This window comes from Camponotus floridanus, unplaced genomic scaffold, assembly GCF_003227725.1.
Source record: "Camponotus floridanus strain SB8 unplaced genomic scaffold, Cflo_v7.5 scaffold28, whole genome shotgun sequence".
Lineage (NCBI taxonomy): Eukaryota > Metazoa > Arthropoda > Insecta > Hymenoptera > Formicidae > Camponotus > Camponotus floridanus.
This window is the reverse complement of record NW_020229414.1, coordinates 933,881-950,880: the sequence shown is the minus strand read 5'-3', so window position 1 is coordinate 950,880 and position 17,000 is coordinate 933,881. Positions and strand designations below refer to the sequence as shown.

Below are 17,000 nucleotides of genomic sequence, written 5' to 3'. Positions count from 1 at the left end.
AAAAAAATAAATTATGTAAAACCAAATGATAGAAAAGAATCTCATCTTTTTAGGTTGCGAATTAAATTATATCTTGCGCGTGTATGTGTTATATAATATTTGTAGTCTCTCTCTCTAGTCTTTCTTTTTCGTGTAACAAATCATCCAGAAATATATCTGTAAATTGTAGATAGAGACATTGGCAACTAACGAAGATAAATTATATACTGCGCGAGTGTTCGATATCGGATCGATATGTTATGCTGGTCCCAGTGGATAAACATATAGGCAGCACATATAGAGAGTTTGTATTGAGCGCGCATACGCGCAAACAGTCACGCTTTCGTGAACGAGTATTAAGTACATATCGTTGTTTGTTCAATAACGACATAAAGTGCTCTTCTCTCGCGACGGAAAAAGGTAACAGCGTTACCTTGCCCGAGAAAAATCTGGGACTAAACTCGAGATATATAGCGTGCACCGACATATCTTGATTTAATATTACACGAAATGAAATATAAACAAAATTCAAGATACCTTATTTGAAAATGTTCCACAAATTTAATAAAACAGTTATATTTTATGTTGTAATTTTTTTCAAATAAAAGAGCGCCGAATTTTTATAGAAGTCAACGTTTTATCGATATAAAAATTTTGGATCCTTCAAAATATTTAAATTAATTAGTATACAAAATAGTTGTTTTAACAGGTACACGAGCAACAGTTTCGTAAAAAATGGCTCTCTTACGCATTAATTTCCATATTTTGAATTCTTTTTGGATCTTCATTCGTAAAACAATTTCAAACTTCTCTCCCAAGTGGAGAAAGAATCGATGTCTTATTCATTTATGTAAAATACTTTGTAGCGCTCAGGATTAATAACATTACGCGGCCAACGTCGAAGAACTTATAATCTGGTAGCCGGTGCACATTTAAACAACTCTGATTTAATTTATCATTTTACAACGGCCGAGAATGCGTCGAACGTCTCGCAATATCGTGGAATCGTTCCCACAATTCTCGTTTATCATTTTCCTCATTTCTCGACTTTCCTCGCCGGACAATACCTTCAGATCGATCGTACGAACGGACGGCGCATTTCGTCGAATTCACCAGAGACCAACGCGCGTCGTTGGCAGTTTCCATTTAACACGACAATGCATGCTAGTCGAAATGGGATGCGATCGCGTATGCAGTATGCGCGCGATACCACCGGCACCAGCATTCATCAAGGAAGACGCGGATTTACTAGCACAAGTTTGCGATAAAGCCTCCATGGATTACAGGAAAATATCGGACGGTACGTGCAATAAACGCATTCCTCCATTTCTGGTATTCTTGATTTAATAATTAATAGATAAGAATTTTTTCGCACATCGTCCTAATATATTCTATTTCAGTTTTGATTAGGTGCATTTATTTAAGGATATTTTTATGTACAATCCCAACAAAAAGTAGATGAAAATTAATATTGACGAATATATCCACTTTTGATATATTTTGAGTAAGAAATTGTGTGGAATATTATAATTTGATTTTAGCTACAGTGCAGAGATGTATTTTTTAATATTTATTGCGTTTTTATTGAAATATTCCGAATTTTGTTAGTCGAATTAACTTTTGGCAGAGAATTTCGCCTTCTAACAGATACATGAATTATATTTAATATTTTTTTAACCAGTTAGTACTTGTATAATATTATTTGACCAAATATTTCCTCTGTATCTAAACTTGTGCAAATTTTAAACAAATTCTGAATATTATTTCCATGTGTTTTTGTCATTTGAATCGACGTGGTTATACGTTTCCATAAGAACACATGTTAATTCGGTGCAAATTAAAATCCTTATAACTTGTGAACGCTTTAGTGAATCGATTTAAAAATTGAACTGAAGATTCTAAACATATGTAAGGATTCTGTACAATTTTCATTAAATTCTCAATATTTTGAAAATAGGTACAAAACGTCCTTAATTTTTCGTTATGTGTATGTTATGAATGTATAAATGATACATATTCTAAGCATTAATCAAATGTAAAATTAAAAGTTGCAACAAGTGTCATTAATATTTTCCACTTGTCAAGATTTCCAAATCAATATCAATTCATTAGGATTATTGATCAAAAAATAAGTTCAAAACTATACATTTTTCTCAATTTCTCGAATATTATACGAATATCCACTTTTGGTGTATTTTGAGTATGAAAAATTGCGTGGAACATTATAATTTGATCTTAGCTACAGTGCAGAGATGTATTTTTTAATATTTATTGCGTTTTTACTGAAATATTCCGAATTTTGTTAGTCGAATTAACTTTTGGCAGAGAATTTCGCCTTCTGACAGATACATGAATTATATTTAATATCTTTTTAACCAGTTAGTACTTGTATAATATATTATTTGACAAAATATTTCCTCTGTATCTAAACTTTTGGAAATTTTAAACAAATTCTGAATATTATTTCTATGTGTTTTTGTCATTTGAATCGACGTGGTTATACATTTCCATAAGAACACATGTTAATTCGGTGCAAATTAAAATCCTTACAACTTGTGAACGCTTTAGTGAATCGATTTAAAAATTGTACTGAAGATTCTAAACATATGTAAGGACATTCTGTACAATTTTCATTAAATTCTCAATATTTTGAAAATAGAAAAATACACATCCTTAAGTATTTTTGCGGCAAAACGTATCGGAAATTAAAATGAATATCCGGGTGGATCACGCATGTCCTTTAAAACCCCCGTCCAAGGAGAAAGTCGTTATTTTTCTCACCCATGGTATCGCGCATCGCGCTCGAAATATCGAATTAAAGCGTCGACAAAAGGTGTTCGGAGACGCGCACTTCTCTTTGTACGTTTCTCTTTCTCTCGGTGTTTCATCCGTACCGAACACGGTCGACGACGACGTCGACGACAGTCCTTTCCCTCGCGCTTTGGCGCGTATCCATTGGGCGCGACCGGCGAAATCTTATTAGCATGAAAAGAGCTCTCGGGGATTTCATCAGGACGACGAGCTATCCAGCACGTCGCCGCGGGCGAGATATTCCCTCGATCGATCACCCCGCGAATGCTCTTCGTCATTTCATCGAGACTCGCGCACAAAAAAAGCCCACGGTGATATTTTGAATATTGTAAAATTATTATTCTATACGAGAAACGCGCGCGCACCTGAAGAGGAAAGATGATTTATATTTCGAAATTATAATGTATATTAAAAAAAAAATAAATTCCACAGAAAAGGGGAGAGAGATCCTTGACGATACATAAATCCGCGGCTAAATAATAGGACTTGCAAACTTTAATACAAATCTAACGAGATGGCGGAGAAAGCCGTCGTCTAAATGGCTCGTCTGGAATTCCGATGAATGCAAAGGTCTTATAAAAGAGCGCTTCTTTAATGTTCATGTAGTTGATCCCATTCCGCGCAAACAAGCATACTAATTTCGAGACTCGCGAGACATGGCATTCCTCCGTACCGTAACTTTCGAGAATAATTTGTTAACAAAACAAGAACTCTCCTCGTCCGATAATAATTTCAAAATGCGCCTCGGGAATTGTCTCGGTTGTGACAAACGCTCGGCTTTCTTCGACGACGTTAATTGGCCGAAAGCAAATCTACAAAGAACTTTGTTCACATCGGAACCCACGTCCGTCGTAATGGTCGTAAAAGTCAAAGACGGAGCGCGCAAACTTTATATACAATTCTTTGCTATAATATATATATATATATATATATATATATATATATATATGCAATAACCGAGGTATTATACGATTCGTAATAAAAAAAAAATCGTAGATACACTCGACTCTCGGGGATCGTCGAGGAGGCTTCCATCACGCCGGATGAAAGCTTCGTTAAAATCCTAACGAAGAGTACGCGAAAGCTTATTAAATCTGGCCGATGCTTTTCAGCAAACGCTTTTCAGAAAATGCTGTATTTACAGGGCAAACGGTAACGAATGGGAAAAGGTGGAAAGATGCTTCCGAGGGGCTTCTCGCGCGAGGGGTTAATCCCGACAGCGAGGCGCGCGCCGACAAAAAGGAAAGGAGGAAAAAAGGAAAAAGATCAAACACGGAACTCGGCGATATTTCTATTGAGCGAGCGAAGCCGATTAATTCCGCGATTATACTCGCGGTCGCGCCAACCCGTAATTGTCATCCGTTTTCAATTTACATCGAAACGAGGTGCCACGTTCGTGTCTCGCGGCATATATACGAGGTGGACCGAAAGCAGTCCGCCGTGATAATGGAGTCCGTGTCCTCGGCAAAGTTTCGAGCGCGGGGCGAATTAATTTCCGATTAATCCCTCGCCTCGCGAACGTAATCGACGATGGACTCCATCATCGTTGATACGCGCGAACCAGTAGATTCTCCAACTATACATTTTTTAAACATTAATCCAACGATATCGGAAATTTCATCCTGCAAATGGCATAATTAGTAAAAAGAGCTAATAAGTTATTATTACTGATTTTCGAAATAAGAGTTCGCTGATGAAGCTATCGCGAGGTATAATAAAAAACGAGACGCAGATTGAGGTGATGTATTTAAAAGATCACCACGAAAATAACAATCCTATACTGAGAAAAAAATCTGGTTGCATTAATTAGAATTTTGGTAGATTCAACCAGTATGTCTGTTGGAAAATGGACGAGCCAGAATTCTTGTAGGAATTATCAGATGAATCTGATTAATTTCTTCCTGTTACATTTATCAAATTTTCTGGTTCTTATACATTTTATGGCAAATGTTGAATACGTTAAGTAGAGTTAAGTTAAGAAGCAAGCAAAGAAATTAATGTAACAAGAAATTTTATAAATCCAACCAGAAAATACTAATTAAATCTTGTTTGATTTAACCAAAATGCCTTCAATCATATACGTCTTGTTGATACAATCAAACGATTTTTCTCAGTGTATTTTGCTCGTGCTCTTAATTCGCGAGCAACGAGGCTACGAATTAAGGGTCCGTCAGAGCTCATTATCGCCACAATGGCGAGCCGAAATGAATTTTTGCCCATAAAGTTCGCGAAAGTATTTCCCGAGCTCCCTTTACCATCCGCGCACACATACCGCTCGCGCACTAATACAAACGAAAAGTTTGTATTACGGCGATTCGTGCCCGAGCGTAATTAAGTTACTCCTTTCGAGTTAACGTCGGCCGCGCCCGGTAATTTCCGCAGTTTTCAACGCAACTTTCCGCCAAGTTCCGCGCGAGGCGACCAATGGAGAATGCTGCGAGATTGTTCCCGACATGCGGTCCCTTTTACGCGCGCCCCCGACTCTTTGTTATATTAATTACCGCAGTCACCGCGTTGTACACCTATAAAGGGAAGCCGCAAGGGAGAGAAACCTCGTCGGATTCGCTGCAAGGGCGACGATCTCCCCCTTTAATAATCGATTCTTAATACTTTCGCGCGGTCCACGCGTAATTCCATTAAAGTCTACCAAGGTTCCGCAGCACTTCCGTTACTTTAGTACTACAGAAACCGTGGTTGAAAAAAAACAACGAGCGAAGGTTTGCGAAAAACTTGGACGTAACTTGCGTTTGTTCTCATTTAAAATTTGCAACATCAGATTGACATCTATATCTTGTACATGACATTATTACGATAATATATTTAAACGCTTTATGTTTATTTAATGTTTTTTTATAAGTTGCTTGTTTTGAATATAAATATCTCTTTTTAAAACGTATGAAAATATTAATAAACGAATCAAGTTTCTCCTTCTCTCTACCTCTCGCCTCTTTGTAGGGGCAAAATAAAAAATTCTAGAGCTATTTTGTTTGTTTTGTCCCTTTGTATGTAAAAATCCATCTTTTGAAGTCACGACGGTGGAACGCTAATAAACAAATCTTTATTACGCGATGATATATTCCATTTTCCATGGCTTAAATTATTCGGTCGCCGTGTAATCCTGCGCGATACGGTCTCCCCACAGAGAATAACGTTTCGCGCAAAGTACTATGAATTTTCATGACTCTCCTTTTGGGCGGGAGTTTAATACTGGTTTTTGCCAAATAAAGCTGGTTGCTTTAAAAAAAAAAAAACAACAACAATAAAACAAAAATGTCGGTACCTATTCTACGCGATAGAGCGACGTAGGATCACGAGGGCAAAGTCAATTCTCGCGTACATAATGCATGCTGCGCCCACAAATGCAGCCATTGCACTTGTTAATTAAGGACGCCAATCAAACCGTACGGCGAACGGCAGCGGTCATAATTATAAAAGTCGAGGGTGCTCCTCGAGCAAATCCTCGGGGCGTTTTCATGCAGCGCAACGTACCGAAAGCACCCTTGCACTTATTAAGCTCGAGAGCTCCGCCATTGTTTGCACGATCGATCGGGATCCACTGTCAACTCAAAACACTTGGGATTTCTCCGCGACCTGGCCATTGTTACATAAAATATACCGTTTGCTATAGGGACACTATGTCATTTTAGATTTCGAGAAATTTATTATATGTATGAAATATTCTCTATTTAAAATACTATCAAAAAATACTCCCCTTCTTAACCTGAAAACCTACATTTATATAAAAACTTTCTCTTAAAATGGCAATGAAATTATCAGGCAACTTTTATTCTTTTATAGAGTTAAATGTCGAAGATTTATGCGTAAAAGTGCGAAATCAAAGTCGGTTAGCGTCGAAACGAAGTTACGCGTAAAACGAGAGTGCATTGACGAAGCGCGCGATATTAAGTTAAAAAATACCAGCGCACATTTTACCCTGGATCGCTATCGGATATATCAAATAGCGCGCAACCCGACGAATACATTTTTGCCTAACTGCAGCCTGTCGTGTCACCACGTGTTCCCGGTCATTTATAGCCGAAATATAAAGGTGGACGGCCTCCTTTTTTTATCACCGACTATCCCTCATTGTCTGCGCCAGGCGTGGCATCTAGACGCTGGTAGAGAATTTGTTTCGTGCGCCGGAATAATTGGTCACTCGAATGCACCCCCTTCTGTCAGACTTTTGATTTCTGGCCCCCGTTCCCCGGTGAGATATTCATTCCCGCGCTCATATATATGTATGTATATGTATATATTTCGACCAGACATAAGATCGCGCACGAGTCCGTTATCGTATAGTCGCAGCCCACGCAATTCGCCCCTTCGACTCGAGAGTTGGATGGTGGGGAAGCAAGAAGGGCAAAGATAGTGCCACCCTCCTTACACAGAGTCATCCGTTTAAAGTGATTTTCGCTGTTCACTTGAGGACGAAAATAGCGAGGAACATTGAAATAGATTACTTCTTTCGAATGAATGGGAACGAAAGGGAACACGATGCAAGTAGGCGATCCAACAAACCGACGATATTTTTAGTAAAAAATTGACGCTAACATTTATTCGAGTACCACGATACACAAATAGTATTCGATAAAAAATTGCAAGAACGATGTCGTGATATTTTCCTAACATTTTCCTTTATTCAGGATTCTTGTTAACTCGATATTGCACTTAAGAGAGAGAAAGAGAGAGTTCTCATATCGTGTCGTTATATCGATTTTCTGAATGATACTCCTAAATATGCTTAGTCCTAACCTGAGGGTACCGCCCTGAGGGTACATCCATTCCATTCTGTCACGGAGGTTCGTTTATCCTCGCCCTTACCGGAACATGTTCGAGTTCGCCATAAGGGACAGACTCGCGCAATGGATACCATCCTGCGTAAACACGATAGGTCTATCGCCGCGATGCACCGAGCAGTGAACTCGCACAAACGCAACGGTTGGATGCACATACGAGACTGAAACCGCACGCACGTCGAATGAGATCTGAGAGAATCCGATGCATCGGGTTAGTCACAAGGATTGCACGCGGAGATTGCTTTGATGCTCTGTTACGTGCCTCGAAAGTTCCCTCCACAAAGCTTAATATACCTAATAAATTAATTATACTCTTTGTTACATTTTTACATTATTATAAATTATTGTTAATAAAATAGCACGTGACTTTTTTCCACTTTATATTATAAATTATTCAAACGCAGAGATCTCTTTGCTGTCACTGTTTTTCGTGGCGTTTGTATTTTTACGATATCGTTTCGCGATGAAGCGTTGTAAAACAGGAAATGTAAGGGTGATTTATGAATAATTTCGAGTTTACTATGAGTCGACTGTTAAAGTGCCATTACCTTCCCTACGATCCGCGCCAAAAACGTTGCCCGCTTTCATTTCACAGCGTGTTACACCCACGGTATACAAGGAAAGCACCCTCTGAATTACTGTCTCGCGATCACGATCGGGAGAGACCTCCCCGAGTCCGACATCCTCCCCTTAGTCATGGTATCTACGTTTTTTAATCAACTGCGATGCAAAGACCTCGTCCCCTCTCGGAAATAACGCGTCGAAGTGCATAAGCCCTGATGAAGGTGCATAAACATCTCGCCAACCTTCCTGCGAATTAAAATATACTTTAGAATATTAGAAATCATATTCATTCTCAAGATGATTTAAAAATCGCCAATTATATCGTGAATTTTTTGCATTATTATTCGTGCGGATATTGATAGCAAAATTTTGATTTTTTTGCTAACATAAAGTTTACAATGTTTTAAACAAAGTTAATAATATTAAATAAAGTTAAGAATATTATATTGATTAAAATAATATTATATTGATTATATTGATTAAAGTTAATAATATTATATTAATTACGAGCGACGCATGATGCAGAATCGAGTAAATGGAAGAGAAACTCACGATAGTGCGATGAGACAATTTACGTCCATTAGGAAATGTCGTGTTCTTTTATCAGAATGAGCGAGAGGAACTGGGGAGTGCCAGGGAATACGGCTAATACTCTCATGTAATCCACTATCTGCAATGTACGGCTGGCCGCAATGTGTTATATGCACCGTAACCCCTTTTAGATTCACTGTTGCGTTTCCGCGACACATTCTCTACCGATTGCAAAACCCACATTTTGCGTTTGACCATGACTTTGATGATGGAAAAGCATATATTGTATTTAGAAATTGTAGATTAAATGCCGAAACAGCAGAATTGATCTTTTTGTAATTACGACTCCAATTCTTTAATCATATATAATTAATATATAAATTATATATTTATTATTATTTATTAAAAATTTTATATAAATATATTTTTATTGCAAAAATCTGGAGATTTATTTGTAGTATTTATTGAATGCAACACACTCGGGCTGCCAATCATTGCAGGTAACAATAATGTAATGTTGCCGACACATCATATTTTATATAGAATCAAGCAACAATTTTCACATTTTCTTTTTTTCTTCCATCATAACATGATTGTACAAAGTATTTTTGGAGATTTTTGTATGAAATTGCACTGTTGTGTATCCTGAACGAAATGCTTTGAATGCGATGCAATAACAGTATGCGCATAAAGGACAATTTTACAGTGATAAAAAATGTTTGATGTCCAGTTTATGGAAAATGCGTCTTTTCAATAAAATGATCGAAATAACAAAATATTTTTGTTGAACTATTCGATGTATTTTGCGATCAATTTTTCTCTGAAAGTTACTGAAATTTGAATTTTATGCATATAAAAGCACAGTGAAACAATAACTTTGGAATAGTGCACACAAATCCATTCTTCAGTTCTCAACGGGGAAAGTCTGTAAAGAATAACAGACTGTTCTGCTGATTCAGAGATGTAGAAGCAAAAACTCGAATATACATGTATTATCAATTTTCCATGATTTACTGAAAAAAATAAAGTTGGAAAAAAGTTCTGCGGAAATTTGGATTCGAATATTTTCTATTTTAAAATTCTCAAAAAATAAAAAGAAAGAAGTAAAAAATACTAAATGTTCATTTCAATGCACTTTCATATCTACAATAGATATTACAATAAGAGACACGCAGAATAAAATCAAACTTAATATTTCTTGGCCATGAATATCAGATATTTCCGGCTAGTTTTTGAACACTATCTAATTATCTACTCTAATTAATCTACTAATTAATCTTACTATCTAATTAATCTTAGCCAATAAAAAAGCCTGGTCAATTTCTGCGACAAGTTTTTCCTAGAAATTTTTCCACTCGGATTATTTTGAAAGAGATCTCAAGTTTTACTACGCATCTCGCGATAGCTTACGCAATGAATGAATCGAATGCGTAAAAGAGTATCAATTAATCGCTCCTGTTATGCATACATCGTTCCACGTTCATACAGCGTCACGTATAAATATGCGGTATCGCGCTTCTATCGCGATGCGAACAACGCGCTCATAAATACCGGGCGGCATTGATAAATCTGAAATATCGGGCGGACTGATAGGAGAACGCGCGGGTGAACTTGGCGCTGGCCGTGTTTCGACTTATAAATCCGACGCTCAATGTCGACTGCGAACGACGATATCTCGCTGGGGGCGCCGTGTCACTAAATCACGCGGCCGTTCCTGCGCGTTTTCGCGTGCGAAAAAAAAAAAATAAAATACGCGCCGCGACGGTTACAAATCGTAAGTAAAAGCGCCGCGGCCGGCTCGGGGGTTGCCACCCCGCGAATTGCGCGAGTTTCAAGCCGAACGAAATCTCCATTTTTCGGCGAAAATCCATCATCGACGTTTCAAATCCATCATCGACTGTCAAATTTTTGGCATTTTTTTTTTATTTAGCCAGTACGGAGCCACATATTTTGGCGTTACATTAATTCTCCGAGAATCGCAGAGTTGAGAGAATACAAAACTGCCGAAATATATCGCACATACACATACAAATTGAGATACCGTGATATTCCATTAGGGAAAGAATAAAAATATCTCTCTCTCTCTCTTGTATTATATAAAACAGAAAATTATTTAGATACCATATTTTTCGCGATATTAAAACTTTCATTACATTGCGGGAGGATTTTTAAAGCATTGCTTTTTATTCTCGCTTGATTTTTATTAGCCTTTTTAGCTGCAATCTTTTCATCGCCTCGTAACTTTGAAATTTACCATGGAGGTTTAACAGGAGCAGCCGTAAAGAAATCCAATGCACCTCGAGGAACATGACCGATAACATATTTCTCTCAAGAAGCGCTGCTTTTACATGCATGTAGACTCATATAGCATGCACTGGGAAAAAAATTACGATCGTAACCATATGTTCGAAACTTTATGGGCTTGTATATCCATGTTTCTAGCATGCTAGAGATAAAAGAAACTATCCATATATTTGAATACAATATCTGCATCGTCGCAATCAAATTTGCATAAACTGTATAAGGTTCATATCTTATTAAAAAAATTCGAAAATGAATTATATAATTCAAATATTATGTATTTACATTTCGCAGATACTCTGTAAATTTAATCTTTTCACAAGAAAATTTAAGCTTTTTATAAAAAAGTGAACTTGCACAAAAATTCGGTACTTGATAAGTCGTTTTATAAAACAGAAATTTTGCAAAAGACTACGATTTTCACATTTAAATCTCTTCATCAATAGATGAAAAATGCCTAAAAGTCAATTAGATTAATATGTATACGATGCAGAAAAATTACTCTAAAACGTACTATTTATTCCATACAATATATAAGTGATTCTTCTCATAAAATGCATCGTTGAGAGGACAGCTGTCTTGTTTTCAGTTTCGCTTGTACATGTTTGTTGCTGACGAATTAAACTGTCGCGTGAAACTTTATTGGCGAAATCCCCCGTTGAAGGATCTATGAGGCGTAAAATAATTCTCACTTAACTCGCGGATACATATTTACCGCCGTGATATCGGGGGTGGATACCGTTCAGAAGCCTCGTCCGAACAAGCGAGGACATCGAATTTGCATAATCCCGCATAAATGCGTCGAAGCCTTTAAATTCCGCTTCTGAATGCAAATTACCATTCACTTTCTACAGTCTCAGCAACTTTTCTGAATAATGTCCAATCGGCCATTTTGTATGGATGACGATGTCGGGCTTGTAAAATTATTAAAAAATTTGCGACAATTCAACGAGTTATCCAATTAATGCGTTAATTAACTGCGAGCTCCGACAATCGTCGCGATCAAAACTGAGTTTCCTTTAAAGCACTTCTTGAAGCAAGACGTTGTTCAATTAACAGCTTGTAATAGGAGTCGCATATTCTCCCGTGGGAGAGACGGAAATTATCGCGATCGACGCGTTCATCCCCAGGTGCAGCTGAGTGCAGCTGCGCGGAATTAATTGCTTTATGGCCCACGAAACTACCGGATTTCTTGCCAGATTTTTCTCGAGAAAAATCAGATGTGCCCTCAACATATTATAAATTGATAAATAATTTTTACAGTGTTTTCCATAAAACTTTAAATATATAGAATTTCTTTTCCAAGTAAAGTTCAAAATCTAAGATAATATTAAATTTAAAAAATGAATAATTGTAAAAAATCGTAAAAAGATTAAATTCTAATGCATGATTTTTTTAAATAAAAAGAAAAGAGACAGAAAAAAGAGAAGGAAAAGATATTCTAATTTCTAAAATATATTACACACGCGGATTCGGTTTTCTCAAAATGCAAATTGTCCCAAATAATAGATCTTTTCGTCCTTGAGATTTTTGGAGATATTCCAAAACAATCTCGAAAGTTGCGGTGAATTGTCATACATATAATATAGCATCCGTGAATAATCATGTAGAATTGATTCGCGTGAAACCTGCGGAACCCCTTGGCTTTCTTGGCGCGACCGCAGATAGCGTCGTGTTGAAGCAGTTGCACAAACCAGCGAGGGGACGGGATGGTACGAAAGGGTGCAAGGAGCTCATTACAGCACGTCTCGACGCACTGCGTGGCTTTTGTATCGAAGGGGCGCATCTCGCTTCCGTCTTTCCATCCTTTTGTTCCTCCCTTCCCCGTCTCGAGTATGATAGAGAAAAAGTGAGTTGGAGTTATCCGCGTCGAGCGACGACGATGGCGTACACGTCACACGAGAAAGCGTAAAAAACCGGAGACTATTGTGTCTCAAATATAGAAAGAAAATAGGAAACATCTTCCTCGATATTCCTCCGGTGGCGCTTCTCCTCGCTCGAGGGGTATTTTTAAAGAAGAAGCGGACACAAATGCGATCAGACGTGTCGCGTCTGCTGTGCGCTGTTTTATTTGCTGTTATATTTACAGTCATCCTATTTTTACGGAAAAGACTCGCAAAGAAATCGCGCATTGCGTATAATGTTATTGTTATATCAAAGAGAATACTCGAGAATAAATATTGAATGTTATATATAAGATTTCGCGTAGGAAGGAGACCGATATCTCGAAATAATTTGCGAAAATTTACTTATATCTTCGTAGGAATTTTTCTCTTACTTTCCGCGCGTAAATAATCGTCTTATCTATTTTGGAATAATTATTTCTCGCAAGGTACATGCACTGAGAAAAATCGTTTGATTATAAAACAAGACGTATATGATTGAAGGTATTTTTAAATCAAACAAGAATCTCTAGTTATCATGATAAGACTCGATTTTTTATAACTAGAAGTTTAATAGATTTTACTATAAGGATTTAATTAATATTTTCTGGTTGGATTTATAAAATTTCTTGTTACATTAATTTCTTTGCTTGCTTCTTAACTTAACTCGTATTCAACATTTGCCATAAAATGTATATAAAGAACTAGTATTAACATTAAATCCAAAGTATATCTTTTTTTTCTTACGAGTAGTAATGCCAGAAAGAGGACGCTGGCTCTCTGATTGTGTGTGTTTGAGCTGCATCCTCTTCTTGCATCACTGTTTAATTTCTAACAAACTGAATTTAAAATAATTTATCCGATAATCTGGATTGAATTTATCCAATAATCTTGTAGGAATTCAGAATATTAAACAGACTTTTGAGATTAGATGGAAAACATTTTAAACGACTTGGTGCTGGCGAGTTTAGTATTATTAACCAGAAAATTTGGTAAATTTAACAGGAAGAAATTAATCAGATTCATCTGCTAATTCCTACAAGAATTCTGATTCGTCCATTTTCCAACAGACATACTGGTTGAATCTACCAGAATTATAATTAATGCAACCAGATTTTTTCTCAGTGTATGATTTCGCGTAGGAGGGAGAAAGATATCTCGAAATAATTTGCGAAAATTCATTTATATCTTCGTAGGAATTTTTCTCTTACTTTCCGCGCGTAAATAATCGTCTTATCTATTTTGGAATAATTATTTCTCGCAAGGTACATGCACTGAGAAAAATCGTTTGATTATAAAACAAGACGTATATGATTGAAGGTATTTTTAAATCAAACAAGAATCTCTAGTTATCATGATAAGACTCGATTTTTTATAACTAGAACGTTTAATAGATTTTACTATAGGATTTGGTTAGTATTTTCTGGTTGGATCTATAACATTTCTTGTTACATTAATTTCTTTGCTTGCTTCTTAACTTAACTCGTATTCAACATTTGCCATAAAATGTATATAAAGAACTAGTATTAACATTAAATCCAAAGTATATCTTTTTTTTCTTACAAGTAGTAATGCCAGAAAGAGGCGCTAGCTCTCTGATTGTGTGTGTTTAAGCTGCATCCTCTTCTTGCATCACTGTTTAATTTCTAACAAACTGAATTTAAAATAATTTATTCGATAATCTGGATTGAATTTATTCAATAATCTTGTTGGAATTCAAAATATTAAACAGACTTTTGAGATTAGATGGAAAACATTTTAAACGACTTGATGCTGGCGAGTTTAGTATTATTAACCAGAAAATTTGGTAAATTTAACAGGAAGAAATTAATCAGATTCATCTGCTAATTCCTACAAGAATTCTGATTCGTCCATTTTCCAACAGACATACTGGTTGAATCTACCAGAATTATAATTAATGCAACCAGATTTTTTCTCAGTGTATGATTTCGCGTAGGAGGGAGAAAGATATCTCGAAATAATTTGCGAAAATTCATTTATATCTTCGTAGGAATTTTTCTCTTACTTTCCGCGCGTAAATAATCGTCTTATCTATTTTGGAATAATTATTTCTCGCAAGGTACATGCACTGAGAAAAATCGTTTGATTATAAAACAAGACGTATATGATTGAAGGTATTTTTAAATCAAACAAGAATCTCTAGTTATCATGATAAGACTCGATTTTTTATAACTAGAAGTTTAATAGATTTTACTATAAGGATTTAATTAATATTTTCTGGTTGGATTTATAAAATTTCTTGTTACATTAATTTCTTTGCTTGCTTCTTAACTTAACTCGTATTCAACATTTGCCATAAAATGTATATAAAGAACTAGTATTAACATTAAATCCAAAGTATATCTTTTTTTTCTTACGAGTAGTAATGCCAGAAAGAGGACGCTGGCTCTCTGATTGTGTGTGTTTGAGCTGCATCCTCTTCTTGCATCACTGTTTAATTTCTAACAAACTGAATTTAAAATAATTTATTCGATAATCTGGATTGAATTTATCCAATAATCTTGTAGGAATTCAGAATATTAAACAGACTTTTGAGATTAGATGGAAAACATTTTAAACGACTTGGTGCTGGCGAGTTTAGTATTATTAACCAGAAAATTTGGTAAATTTAACAGGAAGAAATTAATCAGATTTATCTGCTAATTCCTACAAGAATTCTGATTCGTCCATTTTCCAACAGACATACTAGTTGAATCTACCAGAATTATAATTAATGCAACCAGATTTTTTTCTCAGTGTATGATTTCACGTAGGAAGGAGAAAGATATCTCGAAATAATTTGCGAAAATTCATTTATATCTTCGTAGGAATTTTTCTCTTACTCTCCGCGGGTCTTATTTATTTTTGAATAATTATTTCTCGCAAGATACATAAACATGCAACATTTCAGGATACATCAGACTGCAAGACGAATTACATTAACCGGAGATATCTGATCTCCGACCGTGCAAAGCGAGATACGTGAACGTTCGTTTCTCGGCCATCCGTTGTCGAGAGATAGAGAACCCGGGGGATAATCATTTTTGCCGAGATGACTGGTGGACGCGGTACATTATCCGAGATCGGCGTGCGGAATACCATGAGTTAAGTACATCAGGAGAACATGTTTCCCAGACGTTTACGGCAGTTACGTGTCGAGAATAAATTTCCTCCGCGCGTTTTTTCCATCATCCCCAAAGATTTTTACGCGCGTTCGTCGCGCAAGGTGAGCCACTTGCATTTAACTATAAATGTCAAAATGTGCCGGTGGTTATTTTAACAAAATGCGAGGTTTTCGAAAATTCGGAATGACACGTCAACATATCAATATCGGCGTAAATATTGCGTGCAAAAACGTAATATTTCAGAAATATCAAGAGAAAAGCTTTGCACAATGCGCATAGAATGCCCGCAGTACGAATATCACGAGAATAGTTATAATGTGTTGCTGTGTATAGCACAAAAGCGCAAAACATCGTATGAAAGCCTCTCCGCGTATATATAAATACTTTGCCGAGCGGAATTATTAATAAATAACGAGAGATTCGTCGTTAAAGCGTCAACAAGGCACCGAAAACGTATCGTTTATACGTGTATAACGCAAATATTAATTACCGTCTCGTTGATTACGGTCGAATCAAAGAGCCGCCGCGCATGATATCGCGCGTTCATAGTACTACGGAATGCAAATCATTTCGAACGAAATGCAAATAAAATACACGCGTATCTCCGATGTTCAATTTATTCTCCGCGTGATGTGAATTACGAGGAACCGGCAACGGGCTTCGATACAAACGCGCGATTGTAGAGATACGTGCGTAAATTCCGCGATATATTTCGCGATCTAATGAGCTTCGGCTCGGTTCGTTAAATAGCGAAACTAATCAACTCGCGCAAAATAATCTGACAATTATTTCGAAATCATGAAACCTTTGTACAAAACTTTATTTTACTTTTTTCTTGCATTATCTATAACAAGCGTGCATTCATAAATATTTAAGAATTCGCACCAAATCTAAATTTGCCAAATTTTACAACCTGTGTATTGTGTATGGGCATACTATTATTTATTTATTTTAAAAAGAAAGAAAAACATTAGCTTTTTAAAAATATTAGTAACAAATAATTTTTTTAA

General features: G+C 36.4%; 1 protein-coding gene across 4 annotated transcripts in view; it reads right to left on the bottom strand.

Annotated features, from left to right (window-relative positions):
• Positions 1–17,000, bottom strand: part of LOC105249826 (E3 ubiquitin-protein ligase TRIM9) — a 102,538-nt gene that overhangs the window by 22,350 nt on the left and 63,188 nt on the right. The gene's annotated exons all lie outside the window — the stretch shown is intronic.